Here is a 27,028-nt window from a genome sequence, read left to right as displayed (position 1 = left end):
ATATAATTAATATATTTTAATTGTAGGAAATTGTATTATATAGTGTGAAAGTTTTATGACCATGTGTGTTATTGTTCAAAATATACATGAACATTTGGTTAAAATGTATGAGGAGAGAAATAATACTAAGCGTAAAACTTAAATATGCTCTCTAATGAAAGTAAAATACATTACTCAGATATACCATTGTTAATTAGGTGGATTACGTCTACCGGGGATACCACTACATAAAAGAGCGCGCCTAGAACCATACCTATACTAGTGTGGGAAAAGGTCAATATGTATTGTTCTTTCGTCATTGAATTCATAAATTTCCTGATATATTGAAAAAAAGTAGCGACTGTCGACGGATAATATTTAAAAAAAAACATCGTACCTATTTATCACAATAAAGTTTCAAATCCTATAAGACTAATTTATAGAATGAATATAACGAATGAATAAATATTTCGATGGAATTTAATCAAACTTCCACTAACGCTCTTATAAATAAAATATTATATCTGAACTTCTTTTAACGTCTCAATATGGTATGCGCAATAAATACTCTAAAATATCATATATAAATTTGAAAAAACTACCATTAAAAAACAAAGACTGCAACAAAATTTAACAGGTTAAATTATATAAACTAAATCATCCACAAATTCTATATTCCTAACACAAACCACCAAAAATTTTAGTACTTAAGATTTTATCAATCTCAAATTATTGACTTTTGGAATTCCTTCTATGGAAATAGTATAATAATGAACAATAACCGAAGAATGTCCAACAGATGACCTAATCAACCAAGTAGAAAAACACAGTCACACACCAATGCAAGAACATACCAGTGATCACTACAGAATTTGTTGGAGAGTAAACTTAGTCTATATTTATGTGCCTTCTTCAAAACGATAGAGTTTACGGGATATACCATTGGAAGGATACATATGACACTGGAAGTTCACACTCGAAATTGTATTTATACCAGACAGAAAGATGTCCCAGTCAAAGCTAAAAGAAATCCTTTAGAGGTAAGAGCAGTGTACAATATCCCCTGTAGGTATGTGGAAGTTCACATAGGAGAAACTGGGAGTACACGTATAAAAACAAACAATATGTCAGATGTGGTAATACGGTCCAGCTAGCCACAGCTGAGTGCTGGACACTGGCCACTCCACAAGGCTATTTTGAGTGAAATACATATTTCTTAAAGCTTAGAATTTTATAAACACCAAAAATCACAAGCAAATATCAACAACAGTGTTATAAAAAAATATACCTATTTGACAAAGATGCATCTTTCAAGTCTTTTCATTGTTCAACAGAGCATGAAAAGGTAGGCTTCATGTAAGTCGATTACTGCGACAGACAATTGTTTAAATACGATAATCTGTTTCGGACAGCTTCAGTATCAGAGTTCCCACTCTGAAGATGTAGTTTATAATGATCGCGAAACGTGGGCTAATTTTAAACTACCTAATTAAAAACGTGGCGTCAATTCGAGGCTACTTGTTTAAGTCCAAAAATTTAAATGTCTATGCATATTGCTAATATATTTTCAATTTTAATATATAACTTCAAGAAGACTATTGATATTACTGTAAAATTAGTTAAATATTCTATTTTAAAAATATATTTATATAAATGCTAAAATTTTAGTGGCTTCTAATCTAAAAATATTCTTCTAATATTTAAAATAAAACTGATAAGAAAAAACAATAGCAGATGCGTACTTACAAGTGTGTGATACTGTTAGTGTGATGTGACTATTTAGAGTGCTTACCTAAAAATAAAAAATATATATAAGTATATTATAAATATAGACTAGACTACCTCAAATTATAAACTATTTTATTCAGTCATTACTTTTAAAATGTATTAAAGTTATATAACAGGGATTTTTAAAATGCAATAAAAAACAAAAACAAAAACTAAAAATCGTTATATTCTAATAGAAAATATTAATTGACATACTACATATAGTTTAAAGGACATTTTCATATTTTCTTAAATTATTAAACAAATATTTAAATATTTTTATTTTCTAAAATGCTCATTAATTTGCACAAAACAAGATTGTCCAGGCTATCTATTATATTAATTATTATTACGCTGATGAGACTGCTTTCTTCACGCCGCCAGGTTCAAAGTTACAATTCAAAAACGTTTACAGAAGCAGCTCGATCATGCGGTCAAGTAGTTCAATCAAATTCTGGAGGTTGCAAATCAACCCCCTAAAAACACAGGCCATCATTTTCCATAAGAAGCGTTACGCATTGCGCGTCTCGCAAATTAAGATAGACACTGTAACAATTCCATGGCTGACGTTATCACGTATCCACTTCGACCGACGGTTCGGTTGGCATTCACAAATCCAGAAAGCAATCCAGAAAGATAGCAAACTTATCTACTCTGATCTGCTCTTCTAGCAGACTTCCCATCTCCATCAAAAGTTTATTTTATAAGATGTTAATTCGGTCCGCACTCCTCTATGGATCTAATGTCTACTTCAAGTTTGTTAGACCCAACCAGGTCAAATGGCTTCAAGTTTTCGAAAATAAGCTCCTTAGGAGAATCTTAAACGCTCCATGGTTTGTTAGAAATAATCAAATTCATAGGAAAACTGACACGTTTCTTCTGAAAACGCGCTTGTTCGCGAGCTGGTCGACATGCTGGGAGCCTAGCACCACGTCACCGCATTTCCAAGCTGAAACGACCTCATCCGTAGCTGCAGTCATAAGTATCCAGTTGTGTGTTAATTCAAGTTGGCGAACCAACAGAATCGGGTCGTCGTGCCCAATAACGGCTGCCCGATCAGCGGGTGCCATATTCCCAAATTTAATGCAATAGCATTGGCGATTCACAGAGGTCAAGTCCATCTAAAATAGCAGTCTTACTACGTCAAATGTATTGCCTATTGCAGTAAATTCGTTTTCAAATCAAGCCGTATTCTTCTTTCCCATTATATTCTAGTTAGACAAAATAGATAATAAAATGTAACCGAATCAGCTTATCAGAATTCACCTGGTTGTCATGGCAAAATACTTCAAAACATCAGCGAAAATAATTAGAAGATTTAAACTGGCAAATGTTGTTTTAGCGCTTGGCCTGTTTTGATATATTTCAAATCGCTGCTTAATATTTGTGATTATTCTAATTGAAAATGCTAAAGCTAATAAACAGTCAGTCAGAAATAGATTGCGTGTCCCTCCAATCAGTTACTTCGAACAAGAATGATAAATTAGTTAAATTTTATGCGACAACATTGCGACGTTATATATTTTGATAACACATCTTCAGTGTCATTCTTGACGGTACATCTGTCTCCCAACATACCTTGTTTCTTTCATGCACTGTTAAGTGGCCAACCCAACTGAACTGTATCTTTTATATGTATGTGAGCATCCATCCTGTATCAGAACAATTAGCGATAACAACAATCTGAACTGGTCTTTATAAAGAGTATGGTATTCCCCAGGAAACAAAAGGTTTTTACAGAATTATGGAATTCCCAACACTAAAAGAGAAAACACCCAAGTCCCTCCCTCAATCAAAGACCCAATAATCAGCTAGACCTATAAAACCCCGACACAGATGCTCGACGGTATCTTCTTCTCCGGGCTCCCTCGAGTAGCTGTGACGTCAACTGGAAATTGTCAATCACTCGAATAAATCATAAATAATCCCGTTATAATCTAACACTTCACCACGTGACCATCCTCAATTCTCACATGTATTTTTTTAATAGTTTTATGTTGAGTTGGCTCTTCTCACAATTGTGAGATATTTCATGTCCCCTATTAGGATTTTACTTTCATTTTATGTGATATTAGTTATGTTTCGCAGCCGATATTATAATTTATTTATATATTTCTGTTACTGTTTCGTATATTTCCATTTTAATTTTGTTTAATTTCTTCTTAAAAAAATTAACACAGAAAGGAAAAACAAAATTTTAATTTAAAAGACAATAAGTTTAATTAAATCATTTTAATTATCGGTACCGATAAAAATCTTCCTGGTTCCCTCATTAAAAAAAGAAATTATACTGTGAACGTCACTCGTTGATTCAGATTATTTCATTATATTCGGGCACTGATTATTCTGCCCTGCCAATTTATGCAAAACAATTTTCGAACCGACGATTCGAATCAATTCAATCTAGATTAAATAGGTCTGAAATAAGGGGCTATATTAATATTGAATTCGATTGTTTGCATAAATCATTCGAGAAAGGCTTAAAATGAGCTAAAGTATCGACTAAGATTTGTGGGACCCTTAGAAAATGGTTAAAATATTAATATTCTAATTCACTTAGGTTGTAGTTAAGAGAATAGTATTATTATGGGGAATAATGGATTAATTTGATTACACGATAAAACCTTTTATTATATGTCTTGTTACTAAAACTATTTTCAATATCTAAAATATTTTTGAAAAAAAAATTGAAAAAGTAAAAAATAATCAATCAAATTCATTTGAAGTCGGTGCCGAGCAACAAATTAGATTTGTTTTGTTCCGAATTTAATTTTAATTGTTTAGGCTGGGTACCCATTTCTAACTTATTAGTTGGTAGTAGTTAAAATAATATTGTAAATAGATGAATAGGTTTAGGTAATTATTAAGCTAAATTGTGTGTATATATTAGAATATAAAATACGTGTAGTAGATAGCTTAAATAAGGTTTAGGTTTATTTTTGTTTAGTTATTATAACGATTATTATGTATAAAAGTTATTTCAAAACGTTTTTTTTTTGTTAAAAATATAAATTTGATTATTTTTAACTTTTTAGTGAGTTCTTTATTTATTTTTTTAAGTGGGTTCAATTTTCTTGTTAAAAATATTTCGTTTTTCGTGTTTTAGTGTTAAATATTTACTCAATAAATTATGCAGTTATTTTCTTTAATGGGTAGGCTAAGTAAAGATGCTTATGAGTAAAAATCGGAATACAGAAACAATGATTGAAAATAAGGAACGTTTCAGGCCCCGGGAACCACTACCTAGCCTAAGAGATTTAAGAAATGTTCTAGATTCTACAAGTGTTAGATCAAAAAGTTATTGTCTCCACCGGAAATCAAAGCCGCAACTAGTGTTTGGGAACTGGAGCGCTCTAATCATTACACCATAGAAGCAGTTGTCTACTATATTTGTACGAGTTTTTATATGCCATGGTTAGTGCTTAAAAAGCAAACTGAATGGCCTTTGCACTGAACGAATTCCGATTTTCCATTACATCAGCTCAGCAATAATATTATATACAAATATTTGATTATTTTAGATAAAAAAATATATGAAAACTTTAAACGTGCCTTTGAAACTTGACGTTTTCCCTTGATTTCCCCCCCTTCCACTATTCAGATCCTGATGAATGGGACCACCACCTCGGAGGTGCACTCTTTTGAATAAAAGAAGAATTTTGAAAATCTGTTCACAATTGAAGGAGAAATTGGCTGACATATATTTTTAAAAAAATACACAGCCAAACTTCCTCCGTTTTCGAAGTCGGTTGATAAATAGAATTACGTCCATCTTAAAGGCATCCGATATTACAGAGTCCATTTGTCAGTACACAGATATAAATTATAATGACCTATACCCGGGCAAAATTCGAATATGCAACAATCGTTGGTGAAAAAGGACCGGTCCGTAACATCATCCCCTGCACCACCAGTCCGTCTGTTGATAATTAGCGTCAGTGGTAATTTAAATAGATTAAGTGTAAATGCTGAACGAACAATGAAATAGGACAAAGTTATAGTATTTTGAGTGATACTATATTAACATTTCTTTTTTGTGATTAATTTTTATTACCTTAATCAGGTTGAAAAAACAAAGTTTAGATCACGAACTCATTCAGTTCAGATCAGTGTCAGATCGCGAGCTATTTGAGATAGATCACAAGCATAATCTTTGCTACATTCTCAAGTAAGTTTGTAGCCTAGATAGTTGTAAATCTTAAGATTGTAGCTCCCATTTCAAAATAAATAAAGTTTATTTTTTAAACGTGTATCGGTCACGATCCGCATAATTTTTTAAGTCTCTATTAATAAACATAGTATTAAAATAGATTTTTATTGTAATCTGAACAGTACCTATAGGTTATTAATACAATTTTCAAATATATATATGTCATAAAATATATATACCGTATTTTGATGCAATTGCTTACTTTAGAAATTATGCTAATTATTCTAAGAATTTTGGTATAGTTTTCTCAAGATTCATCGATTATTCCTGAACTCTTTAGGATGTCGCTGGTCTTTATACATCACTTTTTTATATATGGGTTTTGGTTTTTTGTCATTAATTTTTCGAGGTGTGTTTAAATGTTGTTCGGTGCCTGGCGCAATTTCTGGATCATTTTCGCGTGTTTAATTCGTTTTTGAGAAAACACTAGCTTGATTTCTATTTAATTTTCAACATATATATTCATTCAATTCTTCAAATGCTTCAGCCAGTTCGTGTGCATAAACTGATTGTACTTAGTTGATATTTTTCTCCATGTCCGACAGATAATTGAAGTTTCCTTTTACTACTTAAAATGGTGTTAATTAGTGAGCTGAATGGATGCTGTTGTTATAATTTAGAATTGCGATATCCATCAATTCTCGTATAGGCTCCGAACAATGTGGAACTTTTAAGATAGTTAAGCTTTACTTTAATATTGAGTGAAACGTATCCATTGGTGAATTAGAATTAGGATTATACGGTGTCGTATAAATGCAATTCTCTACGATAGTGTTTGCAAAGGTCAAATTCCTCTTTCAAGCTTTCGATTAACAAATTATTTTGTGATACTTGGTATGACGAACAATTGAATTTCAAAAATGTATTAGTTCTTCCCGCAGAAAATTCTCATCTCCATCATCCCCGATCTTCATCTCCCGATGAAGGTTCTATAAGCGAAAAAGGCGCTAAAATACTCGCAAGTACTATATGACGTCATAATGAATAAACAATGAACCTGGGCGCGAAATCCTCAAAATCATTAATTTTTAGTGTTAATTCTGAATTATAAGTGTACAATGTGAAAAAATTCATATTAGACAGTCAAACGATCAAAAAAATCAGAAATTCAAAGTTCACATAGAGTAACTGACATTTGCACCCTAGGCTTGTTGAAAAATATATCAACATCAATACATTATACGCGTGACGTTAGAGGAGGAGATAACGCCTGTGTCTTATTCGGTAAGATAAAAAGGACGTACGTCCTAATCAAGAATATTGGTGAAATTGAAAATACAATATCTAATCACCTTTTCAAAACTTGGAGAAACCATCAGTTATTGTTATGTACAATGCACCATATCTACCATAATATAGTACACTGGTGGGGAAAATCCGAACAAATACATCAACAAAGGCTTCAATTAAGGAATGGCTTAAAGTACATAAAATGTTTCAAGAAAATCAAGTTAAAGAATGAACTATTTCAAATTGTTACTCGGTAAATGTATATGAAATATTAAATTGCATTTTATGTAATTTACTTGTTTAGAAATAAGCCTGGGAAAAGATACATGGTAGATCAGATTACTGAATATTATGGTCGCAGAGCATTACGTCTTCCTCCCTATCACTGCATATTTAATCCAAATGTGTTGATATGGGGTATTGCAAAGAATTATTACAATAGATATTCAGGTCGATAAGGATATTCAAATCAGAACACTGGATTTATGAAAAGAGGCATAGTCGAAAGTAAAACCTCCGCTTGTGTGATCTCGATCAGATACATCGAAGAAGAAATTCACAAATGATCTCTTTGATAGATTAGAAATAAACAGCTTAGTTATTCAATTGATTGATGTTTCTGAAAGCAACAGTGATTGAATAAAACTTTATGAATGTTGGTTTATGATTAAATGCTGACAATTACCAAGGCAGGGCGATGAGAGAGGAAACAACTAAGGGTCAGTAGATAAATAATATATTTTAATTGTAGGAAATTGTGTTATAGAGTGTGAAAGTTTTATGACCATGTGTGTTATTGTTCAAAATATACATGAACATTTGGTTAAAATGTATGAGGAGAGAAATAATACTAAGCGTAAAACTTAAATATGCTCTCTAATGAAAGTAAAATACATTACTCAGATATACCATTGTTAATTAGGTGGATTACGCCTACCGGGGATACCACTACATAAAAAAGCGCGCCTACCTATACTAGTGTCGAAAAAGTTTAATGTGTATGTATATAATAAAACAACTCTAACATATAAATTATTGTGGCTGTATAATTAATTGTAGTTTTAAGTTCTTCGATAATAATATCATTAGATGTACTATAACGTTAAAATAAAGTATAATACATAACATTTTTGTTTCATGATTTTATTTATATTAAAATTTTGTTATATGTCAGAGCCAAAATGTACTAAAACTCAGAGATGCTGCGGCAACATTGCGACGTTTTGACAGGTCTCCTGTGTCACTACTGTTTTGAATAGACTATATTTAATATAAGAGATATATCGATATCCATATCCATATCGTTTCCAACATCTCTATAGTATCCGTTACTGAACACTGACGTGGTTCTCTCTTGACTGGTGTTGAACTTATCATACGGATTGTCATATTTTCTGTCATTTTTATGATGATTGTCGTCATTTCAATACAACTTTTTCTGTGATATTATTTATTTCTAAAATTTTACCCGAAATTAACAAACCGACATAGAGAGGAAATACACTATTTAATAAACATCCATGTATGTTGCATGGTTAACTAGATTCTTTTTCAAATAACTGTAGCTTGACACTCGTATATCAAAAAGTAACTAAATATAAATATAAATTTCCTCGCCTGCAATAAAAAACCATCCAATGATAAAAATTAATAGTTTTGTATTGTATATAAAAGCCATTTAATAAAATATACATGAAAGATATTGGTTTTCCACCGGCACCATTATACAATGAATTTTTAAATAATAAATAACGGAGTATTATAATGTATAAAATATACATTCAATAGTAACATCAACGTTGAATGTGAACTACGTTTAATAATCAGAATTAAAAAAAAAGACCGACTTAATGAAATTTTGATCGAACATTATATCGTGGGTTATTTAATCTATTTATAGTATTTAATACAAACTATTTTTTTTATTAAACCGTCAAGCGAAATTTGGTCTCCAGCTGTTAAGTTCCAATAAGCAAAAAAAAAGAAATTGGAATTATAGCTGTAGATAAGATTAAATATAATAGTATAATAGTATGAATCGGTTCTATGTAAATTGTATAGAAAAATATAAAAGATATTCAAAAATAGAAAAATCATTACCAATATATTTGTTACATATTTAATTGCTGTTCTATTATTCAATGTCCTTAGGTTTCAGGGCAACAATGAATCATAATAACTGTATCTTGTATTACAAAAACATGAATGTATAGTATATTCAAAGTTTTTTTAGTAATGCGTCGTGGGTATTTCTGACGTCGAAACATTACAATGTAGCTGCATCAACTCTGAGTTTTAATTCAGTTTGGCTTTGAAATACAAAAAAATCTAATCTAAATAAAATAATTGGGAAAAAATGTTACCAAATATAATTTATTTTAACATAATACTATAACTAAAAACTACAGTTAATTATACAGCCACAATAATTTATAAGTGAGAGTTCAAACCTCTTATCACTATTGCTTTCAAGAATTTTGCATACTACATAATTTTTTGCGTCCAGTTGTCAGATGTACGCTAAATTATTCAAAATATTAGTCATAATTATTATAGGTTAAAAACCGGCAAACATTATTTTAGCCCTTTATTTTCATAAATTGTAATCGGCTCCGTAATATATCATATTACTTTGTTTGAAAATGCATAGATATTCAGGGTCACAAACTGAGTACGGCTTTAATAGGTTATTTCGAAAAGGAACGAGATAACGGAGGCCCCCTTTTGCCGGTAAATCCCGTTAGAGGAGTAATTATTGATGATATTAAATAATATAAGTCCCTACAATTTTATTGAAAATGTTTTTGGCGGGTTGCTGCCGTGCTAAATATTACTGTGGGTACTGTGAATAACATCGCTTACAAAATAAAGAATAATACCTTAGATTCACCCAAGAAAACCCGTCTACATACAAAGTGGGTGACGAATCTTAATCATCTTGATATTGGCTCTATTCGAGACCAACTATACCAAATGTACTAGAACAGTAAGTACACAAACTATTTTATCGATATAAACATAATTTAAAAAGACTATTATAGAGAAAACAGTTAATTGTGATATATTGCTGATTGAGAAGGATATTCCATCAAAAACTGTTTGGATATGTGGAAGGAAGCATTGTCAACCATAACACCTTCGGTTTGGATGAACTCGATAAGACATACATAGGAACTAATTGATAAATGCTGGAATCGCGAACATGTTTTAGACAGATTAGAAATTAACAGTTTATTGATTGAATTGGACAGTGAGTCGTAAAATGAAAGTGACTGAAGGAAACTTTCAGGACATGTGATAATTCTGTGCAATGCTGGAAATTCCTGAGACGACTGATGAGAGTGGAAACAACTAAAGGTATGCACATAATTAATTGAATATAACTATAGAAAATGGTACTGTAGGGCTTGAAAGATTTGTGTGCACAGATATGACAGTAATTGTTCAAAATTAAACATAAGCATTAGGTTAGAACCTATGAGGAGAGAATGAATACTAACTGTTTTGTAGATATGATAAATGTATTAGACACAACTCAGTGATTAATTTTATCAAAAATGGTGTACACAGATAGTAGCAGAAGAAGTAAAAATACAGTGATACCAAGATGATTTGTCAAGTAGACACATCACCCAAGGAGACAAGAACTAAACGTAAAAAGTAAATATGCTCTCGAAAGAAAGTAAAATACATTTCTCCGATATTCAGTTGTTAATTAGGTGGATTAGGCCTCCAGGGGATAAATCTACATAAAAATGTGCCTAGAAACTCTACCTCATAGATGGTGTGGAAAAGAGTTCAATGTAGATAAAACAAATCTAACCTACAAACTATTAGACTGTGTTCTTAATTGCAGTTATAAGTCCTTCGATAATATATGTATTAGATGTCCTATAATGTTAAAGTAAATTATATTTGATAACATTTTTGTTCAATTATTTTATTTATATTATAATTTTCCTGTATGTCGAACCCAAACTGAATTAAAACTCAGAGTTGATGCGGCAATATTGTAATGTTTCTACGTCACAAATATCCACGACGCATTACTAAAAAAACTTTGAATAGACTATATATATTCTATTAATTTAGTCTAAAATAAATTAAAAGGTTTTCTAAGTTGAAATACATTAATCATAAAAGACAATTACGATTTATGATTAATCTCTAATGTACATATGTTTGTTTAATCGTAATACATTTAATAATATATAATTGTGATGGTATATGCTACACCTAATAAAATAAATTATTAATTATATTTCAAATAATTTAATAAATTTTTACTTGTTGAAGGTTATGTCAAACAAAAAGAGGTTTTATTTAAATGTTTGATAAAATATGTTTAATATGATGAATAAATCACTTTTTCTTTTGAGTGAGAAATATATTAGAAGCTGATGAATCTTATAGATGCCTTTAGATACACGGGTACAAGTTTCTACGTTTTCCCATCTTATGTTTCTATATACTGTATGTATATACTATATCGTATATTCGTAGGAACGTATGTATTTATAATTATAGTTTTCAGCGTCTTCCGTGAGCACCAACGAACATTATTTGTGCACTTCACGATTCCTCCTGCTTACATCAATTTACCTTTAATATCACTTCAAAATAGAGATTGTTTGAAATATTTGATTACTGCAGCAGCAATTTGTGTTATTACTTTAGGCAGCGACATAGAAGAAGCTCTTCTTGGCACAACGTCTATGGATGCCGCATAGGCATAAGGATTTGTTTATATAAGCACTTTATGACTGTTAACAGAGAAGAATTTTTCCAAGTAATCAATACATTATTCCAAATATAATTTCCACTTCGTCTTTCTTCTTCTTAACATGAACTTTCCAATGTAGCGCCTTGGATCTCTCTCATTGGCATGACTCCAATTGTTAATTTTGTTTACCAATGTTTGCAATTTCAGTGTTGTTTGTTAATGATTTTTACCTAGAGCTATATAACTCTGTTATCAATAAAATTAATTATAGTGCTTTGTTGCAACTCAGGAACATCACTAGTGAACTTGAAAATGATTGAAGAAAAATCGATGATACAATAGGGTTTTCACGGTTTATGCATATCCAAATATCCAGATCTTGAAAGCCGATTCTTAGCCGACAATTCTTAGTCAAGTTTTGTTGTTAACTATTCGAACTAAATATATTCGTGAAATTGCCACGAACAAAATAACAGCTCCATTGAAAAGTACCCGGTCTACAATAGAAAAACACATTGTTTTGGCAATATTAGTTTTTTTTTTCAACACAATTCCCTTCAAGGGTGATACACTGATTATAGCGACCCTCCAACTTTTCGATATAATTTTTGTAGTATGATTTGTCCTTTGCTTCAAAATAGGCCTCAGTTTCGGCGATCACATCTTCATTCGACGAAAATTTCTTCCCAGCGAGCATTCTTTTGAAATCTAAGAACAGGAAATAATCGCTGGGGGCCAGATCTGGAAAATACGGTGGATGAGGAAGCAATTGGAAGGCCAATTCATGGATTTTGCACAAGCGGCACATTCTTTTTCTTCAAATGTGGCCGTTTATCGGCGATTTCATCCTTTAAACGGTCCAATAACGATACGTAATAGTCACTGTTGATGGTCCTTGCTTTTTAAAGGTAGTCAGTGAAAATTATTCCACGCGCATCCCAAAATACAGACGCCATAACCTTGCCATCCGACACTTGCGTTTTCCCACGCTTTGGAGCAGGTTGATCGTGTGCAGTCCACTCGGATGACTATCGATTGGACTTCGGAGTGAAATGATGGAGCCATGTTTCATCCATTGTGACATATCGATGTAAAAACTCGGATTTATTAAGCTTAATCATCTTTAAACACTGGTCCGAATTATCAACTCGTCGTTGTTTTTGGTCAAAAGTGAGCTCGCGCGGCACCCACTTTGCACACAGCTTTCTCATACCTCAATATTCGTGAATGATATGATGTACACGTTCAGTTGATATGTTCAGAGTGTCTGCCGTTTCTTTCAATTTCAATTTACGGTCATTCAAAATCATTTTTTGGATTTCTTAAATGTTTTCGTCGGTAACAACATCTTTTGGGCGTCCACAGCGTTTACCGTCTTCGGTGCTCATTTCACCATGTCTAAACTTAGCATATCAATCCTTGATGGTTGATTTTCTTGGTGCAGTGTCCAGAAACTCGGCTTCAAGCCAAGTTTTTGATTCAAGAAACAATATTTTATCAACACGCGAAATTCAATTTCATCTATTTTTTTCATAATAACAAAAGTTGTTTCACTCAAAATGCTATAATTCACAAACTAATGATCCGACAGCTGTCAAATTTATGCACGCATATTTTAAGGATTAGGGCTAACTAAAAAACATATGGGTTTAATTCTAGTAGCGCCATCTATGTGTCAGGGCGGGGACTTTTCAATTGACCTGTTAAAAAACAGTAGATTAACGAAAGCCATAGAAGACAAAATAATGATAAGGTATGTGTAATGTAGATGTAATGAAACTAACTACAAAATTTGCCTAAATGGAATACATGAAACAAATAAAATATATTATGGATTATTAACATTATAGATGAGTTTTGAGAGTCAGCAGTTTAATTAATTATTATAAATGCAATACCTTAATATAATTTCTATATAATAAAAATTGCAAATTTGTACTACTTCATCTAATATTCTATAATTTTTGTAACACAAAAGTAAATAATAATTATATATACTTATACTTGACGATCTGAATTGTTACAGCTCTGAAACGAATCTTACTGGTGATATTTCTATTATAAAGTTCAGTGATGTAGTAATGTAAACTTATTAATAGTTTATTTATTATTAATAGTTAAAGGAAATTCGATTTAATTAAATGCAATTTAAAGTATAACTATAGCGAACCTTGGATAATTAAAGTTTTAAAAAATTCAAGATTAAACATTTTCTTTTTTTTATTTAAGATTACTAAGAAGGTTGGAATAGTGTTGTAGGAATGTTCGTCGGGTCGGTCGGTCGGTCGAAATGTGTGGCTGCCGCTGCGATTATTTGTCAGAACACTCACTACTATTTTTGGAAGGAATTTGCACGGGAACTAAAAACACTGGTTGAATCAAGGTTGTTTATTTTAACTTACGATTGATACATGTGGTCGATGGGAGAATTGACAGGATATTAGGTTAAGTAGAGGAAGTACGGTAGCGCTGTGGAAGTGGTACTGTTACAAGGGGACGGTGAAAAGAAAAGAGAGCGAGACGTCGTCGTGATGGTCTTTTATACCCTGGAACTTGCATGGTACCAATCCACCGGCGTTGCCAACCTTTGTAGTTGTTGATGGTGAATTACTGGTGGCCTAAAGGGCCGTGGCGGTCGCCACAGTGTCAATATAGACACGCCAATTAGTTATGGCTCCACTTCATCAGCTTATAACTTTCTGAACTTTTAATTTTCTCTTTTCTTTCTTTCCTAAACTCTTAAACTAAAAGTAAATATCTGGTATAAAGTTAATAGTAAAAATAATGTTTGTTTTTGTTTTATTTCACTTGAAAAAATACCTAAAATGCATGTCCCTGAATATTCCCTTAAGTAAGTATGATACAGTTTCATAAATTTAGTATTTGGTTGTATAACCTATTTATTGAAGTGTGTTTAGTAGTTAGTTAGTTTAGAATTCACAACATTTTTGAGTTTTCCCTTTGGTGCCTATATAAATAAGGCAATGTTTCAAAACGCGTGAGAATTTATCCACGTTTTGCTGCTTGTCAATGTAAATGCGAGTCGTACTGCGACAAGCTCATACTCAAGCATATTTATCAGAAGAATTCATTCGAATAATTTACCACTCTGGTAAGGTCTAGCATTACATTCAAATATTGTGTTCAATAACATTAACATCCCTATATTATCGACTAACAGAGTACTTTCAATGAGTTGTAGTTAGCGATATTTATTTTAATTCAGCCGCACGCAACCTACTCATCAGACATAGGGCCTTGTGATTACCACTTGCTCAGATCGATCCAGCATGGCTTAGCTGGTGTACGGTTTCAAAATGCTGAAGAAGTGTGAAATAAAACCGATAATAGACCAGCTATTCGCTTGATGTTTGCATATACTTTATTATTTTAATTAATGTTATTTATGAAATATATTTGGGATCTTATATTGAAAGTATTGTCAAAACAAGTTTTAATAATATTAACCTCTCATTTTTAAGTTATTTTCTTTACTTTGTTATGATAGAACTGAATAGTGATTAACTTAATAAATTGTTAAAACCGTTCTAATAAAAATGTTTTACCAAAAATTTCTGTAATATAGTAAGCTAAACTTATTTAAAAATACATGCTACAATATGACTAGACGATAGAATATATATCGAATATATTACATGAGTAACTACGTTTACTTCTGTCTTCACGATATCATGACAATAAAACAATATTTCTTTAAAAAACCGTACAAGAAACCCGCCTAATTCAATTATATATCTCGACAATATATAGTTACACGGCAAAAAATTAACGAGAAAAGTTGTAACAAACGACAACGATAGGAATATTAATTTTAGCAGTGGCATGAAAACGCGACACCAAGAATGGTCCATTATTTATTCACGGCATGCCTCGATAATCTCCGCCCTTCGGGTATGTTGCGGCATTTCTGTACACATACGGAAACAAACGCGGCCAAACGCACCGCCACCAGAAGCAAACTCGTAAATTTGGGTCACGGAATCTTTTTATTTAGCACTTAATTGAATTTAGCAAAACGCTACGCTCGCTGCCCTGATATATCTATGTGTCACTTATTTACGTGGTTGTTTTCCGTTCTGTCTTCTATCTCGTCGGTCCCATAATTCGAACCGGTCCCTTCTAATACCCGTACCCCAAGGAAAAGATGGCGAATGTCGGTAAGGAAGATCTCTAATTTCATATTGTCGGTCAGGTTCGTACGTGACCGGCCTTACGAATCGTAGTCAATGCTTAAGGGCTCTGTATAGCTGACATATGTAGTTTTTCTCTTTTATTCGATCCAGATCGGGTGAATTTTTGCAAGTAGTTATAGTTGGGACATCTGGTTTCATTAAAAACATCGACTGTTTTGAAAATTCATTTACTAGTTAACATATACAAAAGCAAATCTACTTTGTTTATATTTTCTCATTATATTATTTTTTTAATATACTAAGACATGTTATGACCATTCAAGGCAATCATATATCGTTCCGAATATCTATGGCACTTAAGATTCCATCTGGTAATTCGGTATGTTAAACCTTTTAATTTTAGGTCCTTTATTTTTTTTAATGCTTTGAACGATAATTTAAAATAAGTTAGGCGGGACTGCCGCTTCCTTTTAATTGTAGAATTTGTCTTTTTTGCGAATGCCTAGCAACAGAAATAATTACCATGAATGGCAACATTGTTGATGTTTTTTCGTTAGCTGTATTTGTCAGTTGTGATATTTTAACGAGTCCAAGGAACGTTAGAACTTCATAAGAGTTCATTTGTAAAGACGCGACGCTCAGAGTCACTATTTATTTTTAATTATACTTTAAGTATAAATTATAACTATTTTATAAACCAGACGTTTCTATATATCGATATTTTTTTGCAACAAATACGAAAAATATAGATATTTTACGCAATATATTGATTTTTTGAACCTTTGAAATTAAGTATTAAAATGTGCTAAACCTTTGAAATAGGAACCAATTTTTTAGGTTTAATAGGAATAATTAAAAGGTTGTTTTTCTATATAGGTTTAATCAACAATGCTAAAGGTAATGCTGTTATTTTCGATAGAAAAATATAAAAATAGTTGAGTAGGTTAGATGAATATTTTTGAAAAATTATTTTAGGTTTAAAATATTGGAAATTTAAATGCGCGCTATAACGCTTCAAATCTGCTCTTGACGTAATTGTTTTGGTCGTAATGGACGGTTTGTATAGGTACAGGCCTTATTTATCCATTATTTTAACAATTTTGTGTTATAGTTTGACTTTCTGTCCTATATCGAGGGTACCAGGAACCCTAAAGTAATTATACATCTCTATAAATTCCAAACCAGTATGTATTTTCGTTCCTAGGCAGAAATCGCTCGTTCCTTGTTTAGTCTGAGCATCGATAATTTATTCACAACAATAAGATCTTTCTAATGTAAGTATTTACTATTTTAAGTACCTTTAATTATGACTAAATGTAACTAGCGCAAAATGGAGGTAAATAAAACTGCAGCCAACATTTAAGGTTAGGCTTCCAACATTTACTGCTATTCACTGCTGACTGACAATGTGTTCTCAAAATACAAAGATAAATATTAATCAAATTCAAGCCTTCAACAAGTGTCCATCAAATCCCATAATGGTTAAATTTCGAAAAGCCAATACCAAGTATCTGGTTTCTTGTACATTAAATAGTTCAATGGGCTACACTTCATCCAGTTAAGACTAAGTGACACATATTTCATTAAACAATATAATTTCATCAAGTTTTTACAGCCTGGTATGTGTGCTATGGCCCAAATTTTAAACATTTCGAACAATACTTAAGTACAGAAGAAGGACTCGATGACGTATTGTAGTTGCACTTGCTTATAAGATCGTAACGCTATTAGTAAAATGAACTTCAAAATTACAATTTGTGCACTTTGTTTACTCAACTATTACTAGGTAATATGTTACAATACAGAGTTGTTTAAGAAAATCAAATATCCATCAGCAAATGTATATAATTTATGAGGTCTTTTTCTTTTGTAGTTACCATCAACAATGTAAAATGAATATTCTGGTAGCCCTGTTAATTTGCATTTGCATATGTATCTTCACAAACTTTTTCAGGAGATTCCATCGATAGAATTTTGATTTGTCTTAGCAAATATAGTAGTTTTGTTTAATGGCCTGCAATATTCTACCACATTTCATTGTTAGCGTATCTACATATTCACAGACTTCAGTATAGTCACTATCGACGGATTAGTTTAGAAAAATTTAGGTTATTTGTTTTAAAGTATATAAGTCTTAACTAGGACAACTTTTTTGGAAGCTTTTTTTCATTTATCTTTTCTCTCCGTTATTCCGTTTTTGTTTTCATTTTATCTTTTTAACTGTGACATACAGGGTAAATAATCCAAATAAAATGGCAAAAATGTTGAAATGGTGGAATGCGGAAATGATAATTAGGAAACGGTAAGAGACATCAATGTTTCGTAGCACCTTTCAATGGCGTTTAATTTAATATGGCGATTTTTGAAATTTTATCTTATTATTTCTGGTATAATGTTAGCAATCTCACATTTTAAAATACATGTATTCTTAATAATCTCTCTATTGTATATTATCATTATAAATCACCATTTTTGTGATTTTTTATTATAGATATCTAGCCAATTTAAGAGTAAGTTTAGGTTGCGTAACATATATCAGATACCTAATTATTTACTTTCCAAAATCTTGATTTTTTGAATGACTTGAGTTGAGGAAATACTGAGAAAATTGTGTAATGTAATAATTATATAGACTATGTTGAATGAAATCCACCTAAATAAATTATTCTTCCATATTTGTCTAAGAGCTTATTGACCTATCCGAGTAATGAAGAAGAGTCATGGACATAATAATGGATGTTTAGACATCTTTTTGAAATACAGTCCTGGGATATTTGAGTGATATTAAATAAGGGACCCAAAACGACTATTTATGGACAAGCGGTAATTATTATTTTATAGCACAATGGCCCCGACAACAGGACGGTCCTCCAGTGTTGCGATATTGCCACAACCGTAACTAGCTGGCTAAAATCAAATACCTTCTGTGGATTGTACAGTTTGATGTACAATCTCTACTGGGACATATTTATTGTAATTAACAATATTTTTTGTTATGAGTTTATATTCGCTCTTAGCTTCTTGGTTCTTTTTTTATTGCCTCCTTTTTAATGCACCTCACCCTCTCCGGCCATAAAATGAATTTTGAGTCGAAAAATAGGGCTGCAGCAAGGGGTAAGAAAATGTTCGATGCATGTGTAGCGACCTTGAGGCATGTCGAATTTAGATCGTGGAATAACGGTCTACAAAATACCCAGAAATATAATCCCAGATGTTGAACACGGGCGGGGTGTCAGCAACGCCAACTAGAACCCGATAACGAATAGCTGGCGGCAACCCCCAGACGTTTATCTGGGATGTTATTGAAGGGTATTTCGATTCATTCGGTGCTCAACCATCGTAATCGTAATTGTATTTTTTACATACTTTTATATCGTAAATAAATAACGGTCACATAATGTAAATACCACTGCTTCATTTCGTTTTACCTCCATTCACCGAGCCGCATCATTTACCCTAAACATTTATCAAACTTTTCTTTTGAGACTTTGTCCCCCTGGACATCAAGAGAATTTTGTGTGGTTTTATATAGATGTTTAGTGCTAACATCAAGTGAATTTTGTGTGGCTTTGTATAGATGTTTAGCGCTGATATATATTGAAATATCAATACTTTTCTTTTCGGTCGACACCCTTAGTATATATTATACCATCCCTTGTAAACTCAATATTAATTCAGACATAAATATAAGAAGCATTTCAAAAATATTAACTAAACATGCAGGGTCATTATCCATTCTATTTTTCTAATTTTTCTATATTTGTAGGTCTGGTGTCATGACCTTGAAGCTGTTGTTATATATAAATGTCGATCGCATATCGTGTACATTTAACAAAATGAGAAGAAATATTGAGATTTTAATATAGAATCTAAAGGTTGCTCTTAACCATACAGAAAGGTTTTCGTGGGAAGACGTAAGGAACAATAACATAAAACGCGAAACAATAAAAAGCTTGTTATTCGAAAATTGAAAAACACCCGACTGTGACATAATCAAAAATGTATGAGGATTATGAAAGAAGCCCTTGTCTAGGGTTATTTCTCGTCAGTTTACTTCGACACAAAAAGAGAACAGAATAATATTTCACGATAAATTTGTTTCGAGGTATAAGTCAGATTTATTTCCAAATAAATTTGAAAAGAAAAAATACCAGAATATTAAAATCAATTTAAGGTTACCAGTAAACAAGAGAAGGGATCGTATATATAATAATCGTATAGATTGTAATAAGATATAATTGTATAATGTAATAAGCTTTTATTAGGTGTAAATCATGCTGGAATAAACAATAATGTTAAATTATTCATTTCTTATAGAGCGTCTTTTTTCAAAATATCTGTCTTTTCCAAAATCGAAAGAAGACGCTGAGTAAAAGCTGCAAACGCAGTAAAAAATAGTTATAATAGCTATAACATATCTCACTTACTACTGAAAAATATATTAATCAATAGGATTAACATCCAGTGAACTCTAATAATTGAATCCAATGAATATAACATCCAGTGAAACAAAATATAATATAAAAATTATATTTCTATATTTTTTTGTCAATTACACTGGTTCCTGATGATAATTAATGAGTTGTAGGGAACTGAACGATGATCAGTAGCTGAATGAATGAAAGTATCCTTCAATAATATATAATATCTCCCAGATAAAAGTCTCGAGGTTGCCAGATATTCGTTATCGTGTACTAGTTGGCTCTTCTGGCACCCCGTCTATGTTCAACATCTGGGATTATATTTCTGGGTGTTTTGTAGACCGTTATTCCACGATGTAATATTCGACATGCCTCAAGGTCGCTACACATTCATTGAAAGTTAATTTGTGAAAATGCAGATTTTACTATGTTTTATGCTATCCAACCTGAAAATACTATTAATACCAAAAATACTACGTTGAAAATTATGATAGCAAAAACATTAGGATTTTATAGTTTCTTATTGAATACAAAATGCAGTAACGTATGGATTGTGTATCTGTAGTGAGAATCTAGAAGACTCTCGAAATGCGCTTCCATAGATGCAATTAAATTTTAGATATATATTATATTCTCTCTCTCTTTTTAAAGTTTAAAAAATCCAGAAGAAGATAACCCATGCCTCAAAAAGATAAACACAGAGATAGAATTTTTCTCATAAAAATTCGTACAAAAGAGACGAAATTGATTGATGAAAAATGATGTTTGTCTTCAATTAACAATCGATCGTCCTCACAAAAAGGTTTCAATTAAATAATTTTAGTTGGTCTATTGGTATGAAACTAATTCTCAAATAAAATTCCTTCTAATCCTAAGAATGATGATGTTAATACTTTTTGGATCAATATCTGGGACCCAGCTTGAGTTGCAACCATTGCCCAAAAACATTTGTTATAGGTAAACAATTTTACAATTTTAAATTTGTATTTAATATATTTCTCCCTATATTTTACATTTTAAACGATATTAAAATGGAACTAGAATGAGTTAAAACATTATTAAACGAAGTTAATTAATTTTAAGTAATATTATTTAAAATTTTGTGTAAATTATTCCCATATTGTTCGAACTATTAAAAAGTCATAGCAAATTTGGATAAAAAACTGTTAACAATAGTATGATCACGAAAAGTTAAAATTGAGGTCTTTTGAACAGAAAATAGATGATTCCGCTCTATCGGAAAGTATATACGGTTGTGATTATAACGTAACTGGTCAACTGAAATATACCCGGCCTACTATGGTAGGTTTATTATGATAAAACACTTTTCTTTGCAAAATTAGTTTTTTATTCAACATAATTCCCTTGAAAGGTGATACACTGATTATAGCGACCTTCCAATTTTGCGATACCATTTTTGTAGTACGATTTGTCCTTTGCTTCAAAATAGGCCTCAGTTTCGTCGATCGTCTCTTCATTCGACGAAAATGTCTTCCCAGGGAGCATTCTGTTAATATCTGAGAACAGGAAATAGTCACTGTGGGCCAGATCTGGAGAATACGGTGGATGAGGAAGCAATTCGAAGCCCAATTCATGGATTTTTGACACGGTGCATTGTCTTGATGAAGCAGCACTTTCTTTTTCTTCAAATGAGGCCGTTTTTCGGCGATTTCGTACTTCAAATTATCCAATAACGCTATGTAATAGTCGCTGTTGATGGTCCTTCCTTTCTCAAGGTAGTCAATGACAATTATTCGATGCGCATCCCAAAATACAGACGCCATAACCTTGTCAGCCAACTGTTGCGTTTTCCCACCCTCTGGAGCGATTTCATCGTGTTCAGTTTACTCGGATGACTGTCGATTGGACTTCAGAGTGAAATGATGGAGCTATGTTTTTTATTTTCTCCCGGGTTATCCCTATGTCATTCTAACTCATTAACGGAATGTTATTGTAAAATGTTTACCGTTGAACTAGGATCAAAATATTTAAATATAAACAAATTTAAAACCATTCGGCAATCCGCAACATTAATTATTTTTAATATGCAAGTGAAGTATGAAGTATTAATACTTACTGTTATAGTAATATCCATTGTCACATATCCGAATCATCAGCTCGTTGTTGGTTTGGGTCAAAAGTGAGTTCGCGCGGCGCGGCACCCACTTTGCACAGAGCTTTCTCATACTCAATTCGTGAATGATATGACGCACACGTTCAGTTGATATCTTTAGAGTGTCTGCTATTTCATTCAGTTTCTATTTACAGTCATTCAAAATCATTTTGTGGATTTTTTTAAAATGTTTTCGTCGGTAAGAACCTCTTTTGAGCATCCACTGTGTTCACCGTGTTTGGTGCTCATTTCACCACGTTTAAACTTAATATACCAATCCTTGATGGTTGATTTTCCTGGGGAAGTATCCGGAAATGCCGAGTATCAAGTCAAGTTTTTGCTTCAACTGTATTTTTTCCCTTCAAAAAGCAATATTTTATCAACACGCGAAATTCCATTTTATCAATTTTTCACAATAACAAAAGTTTCTTCACTCAAAATGCTATAATTCAGAAAATGGATCATTAGTTTGTGTCACTGCTGTCAAATGTGTACATCCATATTTTCAGTGCTAAATAAAAAAAAACATATGGATTTAGTTCTAGTAGCGCCATCTATGTGTCAGGCCGGCGACTTTTCAATTGACCTGTTACATCAACAAAATTCAAAAATAACTAGAATCATATGTCCTCTTTGTTTACAAGATATTTACAAGATAATCAAATTATTCCTTTTACCTTATTATGAAAGAAACGTTATTAACTTAATATAAGCTGTAGTCGAATTTCGATAACATTCATTTAGTAAAAAAAAAGGAAGACCACGATTGGTTGAATGTAGAAAATAGACCGAGAAACTGCGACATATCAACTTTAGTTATGAACCTTGGAACAAACGCAAAAGTTCACTTGCTTCCTTACCGGACCGCTAACTTTTTGTCATCTATTCGTCGCAAGTTTCAGTTTAAATCCGTTTAGTAACGCCACAATGCGAAACAACAATGTTAAGCCCCGACCACGCGTCCTCCGAGACCCGGACCCGGTTAGTTCGCAGAGCCGACGGTAGAGGGGGCGCGCTGCGGGACCAGCAGAAACGCCAACAGAACTGAACCAAATTAAATCATCGTTTCGGGTTTAAACCGTTTCTCCGCACATATCAAAACGGCGGGGATTGAATCCGCATCGCCCAGTATTAATAGGGTCGCCCCGTTATCTTACTTTGATCCGACGGGATTCGGGAATATATAAACAAAGATTTGCGGCGTGGGAATCGCGCGCCCAAAATAATAACTGGCCAAGGAAATAGGTCAACTGTTGAATGAACGAAAATAACGGCACGAGGATTAAAAACCTATTGTGTTCGGGGAGGGACCGAGATTTAGTCGAAGATATATTACTGAATTTGTATATATTCAGACTGTGGAGTCGCTTAATCTGTCAGTTAATACCTGCAGGAATTATGCCAGTTTAGTCGCTCCTATTGAAGTTTATTTCCTTCGAAATTTAGAGAACGGATATAGAAGTAAAATATCTGCTAGTCATTGTTATAAATCGAGAAAATTTATAACAAAAGCGCATTGAGACATTTGAAATCATACAATTTGTTGTTTGTGTTTGTGTGTTAATATCTACAGTTTATCCATGAACATTAAATAGCGCTAAAATCAACAAACGTATAGAGTAATAATTGGTCAGAACCATTCAATGCAGAAAGGTTACAACTATGAGTCGCTCGTCTAGAATAATATTATAGAAAACTTATAGTTTTTATTTCGGCCATTGTCTCAAGCGTAATTTTGTTTGCCTCGTTTCATTCAAAAACGCAATAAATAATTCTTATTTTAAAAATGTTATCTCTTGATATTATATCTTTAAAAATCGGAATATAATAAAATATGAGAAAAATATGTTGAAGTTGATAGCTTTATCATTTTTTTTTCATTAGTTTTATTAATTTCCTCCTTATAAACTGCTAGCTACTAAGCCACATGACAAAGGTTTCTCTCGCAGTGTCAGCTCCGAAATCGATATATAGTCTGTTCAAAGTTATTTTGTAGAGACGGCATCTAAATTTGCAACATCAAAACGTCGCAATGATGCCGCATCAACTCTGAGTTTTAGTTCAATTTGGCTTTTGATATACAAAAAAATCTAATCCAAATGATGTTATTTAATATAATTTATTTCAAAATCATAGTACATCTAAAAATTACAGTTACTATTGTTTTAAAGAATTTTACATACGTCTAACAACCGGACGACTTTGGTAGGCTCATTCGTTTATATGTTCGAAATACTGACAGCTTTGTGTCTCTTTTTATATAGAATAAAATGAGAAAAAAATTAGTCTGATTCTAAAATTAAGCATCTTGATGGCGTATGTACAAAAAAAATTTAAAAGGACTATATATACGTTTTTATTATAGGGTCTACAACAAATTACGCATTAGAGCATATTTAATGAATAATCAAACATAATGTTGGACAAAAAGCAAAGCAATAGGACTCTCAAGAAAACTCAAGCTACTGTATTAGTTAGTTGGAAGATATTCTCAACTTATCAATCAATCAATTTCGACCTATGGTGTGCAAATATGGGGTTGCTCTAAAAGACCAAACCAATTAGTAATCCAACGCTATTCAAAAGAAAGTTCTACGATTACCGGCTAATGCTAAACCTTAACCTAACTAACCAAGAGTTGCACGATGATCTTCAAATCAAATTAATTTACCAAGTTAAGTTATCCAAGATATGGCCTTAAAACATGAAATACGGTTACTAAATTCAAAGAACAACGAACAATAACAACAAAGAACAACAAGCAAAAAATCAGAAGAACCAAACCACACGAACTTATTATTGACTAAGTACTATATAGGCAATTTAAAATAGCAGAGACACCTATGCTTGTCATTTTATTCTATTTAAAAAGAGATAGAATGTTGTTAGAGAAGTTCGAACATGTAACGGAATGAGCCTGCAAAAGTTGTCCGTTTGCCAAACTTCCGAAAATTCTTCAAAATATTATAATTACGGGTTATAAACCGGCAAACGTTGTTTTAATAAATTTTAAATCGCCGCGGTTTTTATTCAAAATATTTTTGCGCCTTATAGATAGCTGCACCCTATATTCGTACGAACACGGTCACTAAAATATCTCAAAAAATAAAAAACAGTATACCCTTAAATTCGCCAAAAAGAAACCATGTTTATGCGAAACAGGTAACGAAAAAAGATCAATCTTGGTTCTGAAATACCAAATATATACGAAATGTATAAAACAATAAGTAGTTTTTTTCAATCGAAATATAATTTAATACAATTATTTCAGAGAAAATTGTTAGTCTGGAAAGTATCCAAAAAGATCCAAAAGATATATAGCTATTTGAGAGATGTAGAACATACAGTTAATACATTGTTGGATAATATAGGATTTAAGTGGTGTAGAGATATTGCTTTTAAAAGAATACAATTTTTAAAAACTAACAAAATCAAGTAAGAATTATATCAATATATATATATATATATATATATATATATATATATATATATATATATATATATATATATATATATGAAATATTTAATTGCATTTTATGTAATTTACTTCTTTAGAATTAAGCCTTAAGAGAAAAAATACATAGTAGATCAGATTATTGAATGTTATGGCCACAGAGTATTATGTCTCCCTCCCTATCACTGCATTTTTAATCCAATTGAGTTGATATGGGGTATTGCAAAGAATTATTACAATAGATATTCAGGTCGAGGAGGATATCAAGCTAGAACTGTCTGGATTTATGGAAAGAGGCATTGTATAAAAAACACGTTCAGTTTGTATGAGCTCGGTCAGAGACATTGAAGAAGAAATTGACAAATGTTTGAATCTTGAGCAAGGTTTTAATAGATTGGAAATAAATAGCTTGGTTATTAACTTGACTAGTATTTCTGAAAGTGCCTGTGATTGAATAAAACTTTATGAATGTTAGTTCATGGTTCAATGCTGACGATTACCAAGACAGATGCTAGTGTGGAAAAAAGCTCAATGTATATATAATAAAACAACTCGAATCTATAAATTATTGTGGCTGTAAAATTATTTGTAGTTTTAAGTTTTTCGATAATAAATGCATTTGATGTACTATAATGATAAAATAAATTATATTTAATAGAATATTTGTTCAAAAATTTTATTTATATTAAAAGGTTGTTATATGTCAGAGCCTAAATGTACTAAAACTTAGAGTAGCTGCGGCAACATTGCGACGTTTCCCGTGTCTATTGATTCTATTCTATCTAGTGATTGCGATATCCTAACTTTATTATTATGCAATATTTATATTGCCTTCAATTCTGATTTCTTCTCTTTTCTTTTCTTTTATTTAATATATATGTAATGTATCTTAAAATAATTAATAGAAATATTAATACTGTAATTAAACAGTAATTATGATTAGTAAATGAATAATGGATGAAAAAATATATTATACT

The 27,028-nt window shown here is 31.8% G+C and overlaps 1 protein-coding gene across 2 annotated transcripts in view; it reads right to left on the bottom strand.

Annotated features, from left to right (window-relative positions):
• Fur2 (furin-like protease 2) overlaps positions 1-27,028 on the bottom strand; it is a 1,295,077-nt gene that overhangs the window by 653,576 nt on the left and 614,473 nt on the right. The gene's annotated exons all lie outside the window — the stretch shown is intronic.

This window comes from Rhynchophorus ferrugineus, unplaced genomic scaffold (assembly GCF_030347505.1).
Source record: "Rhynchophorus ferrugineus isolate W39M unplaced genomic scaffold, kcgeb_rfMv2 rfM2, whole genome shotgun sequence".
Lineage (NCBI taxonomy): Eukaryota > Metazoa > Arthropoda > Insecta > Coleoptera > Curculionidae > Rhynchophorus > Rhynchophorus ferrugineus.
This window is presented reverse-complemented; position numbering and strand designations above follow the sequence as displayed.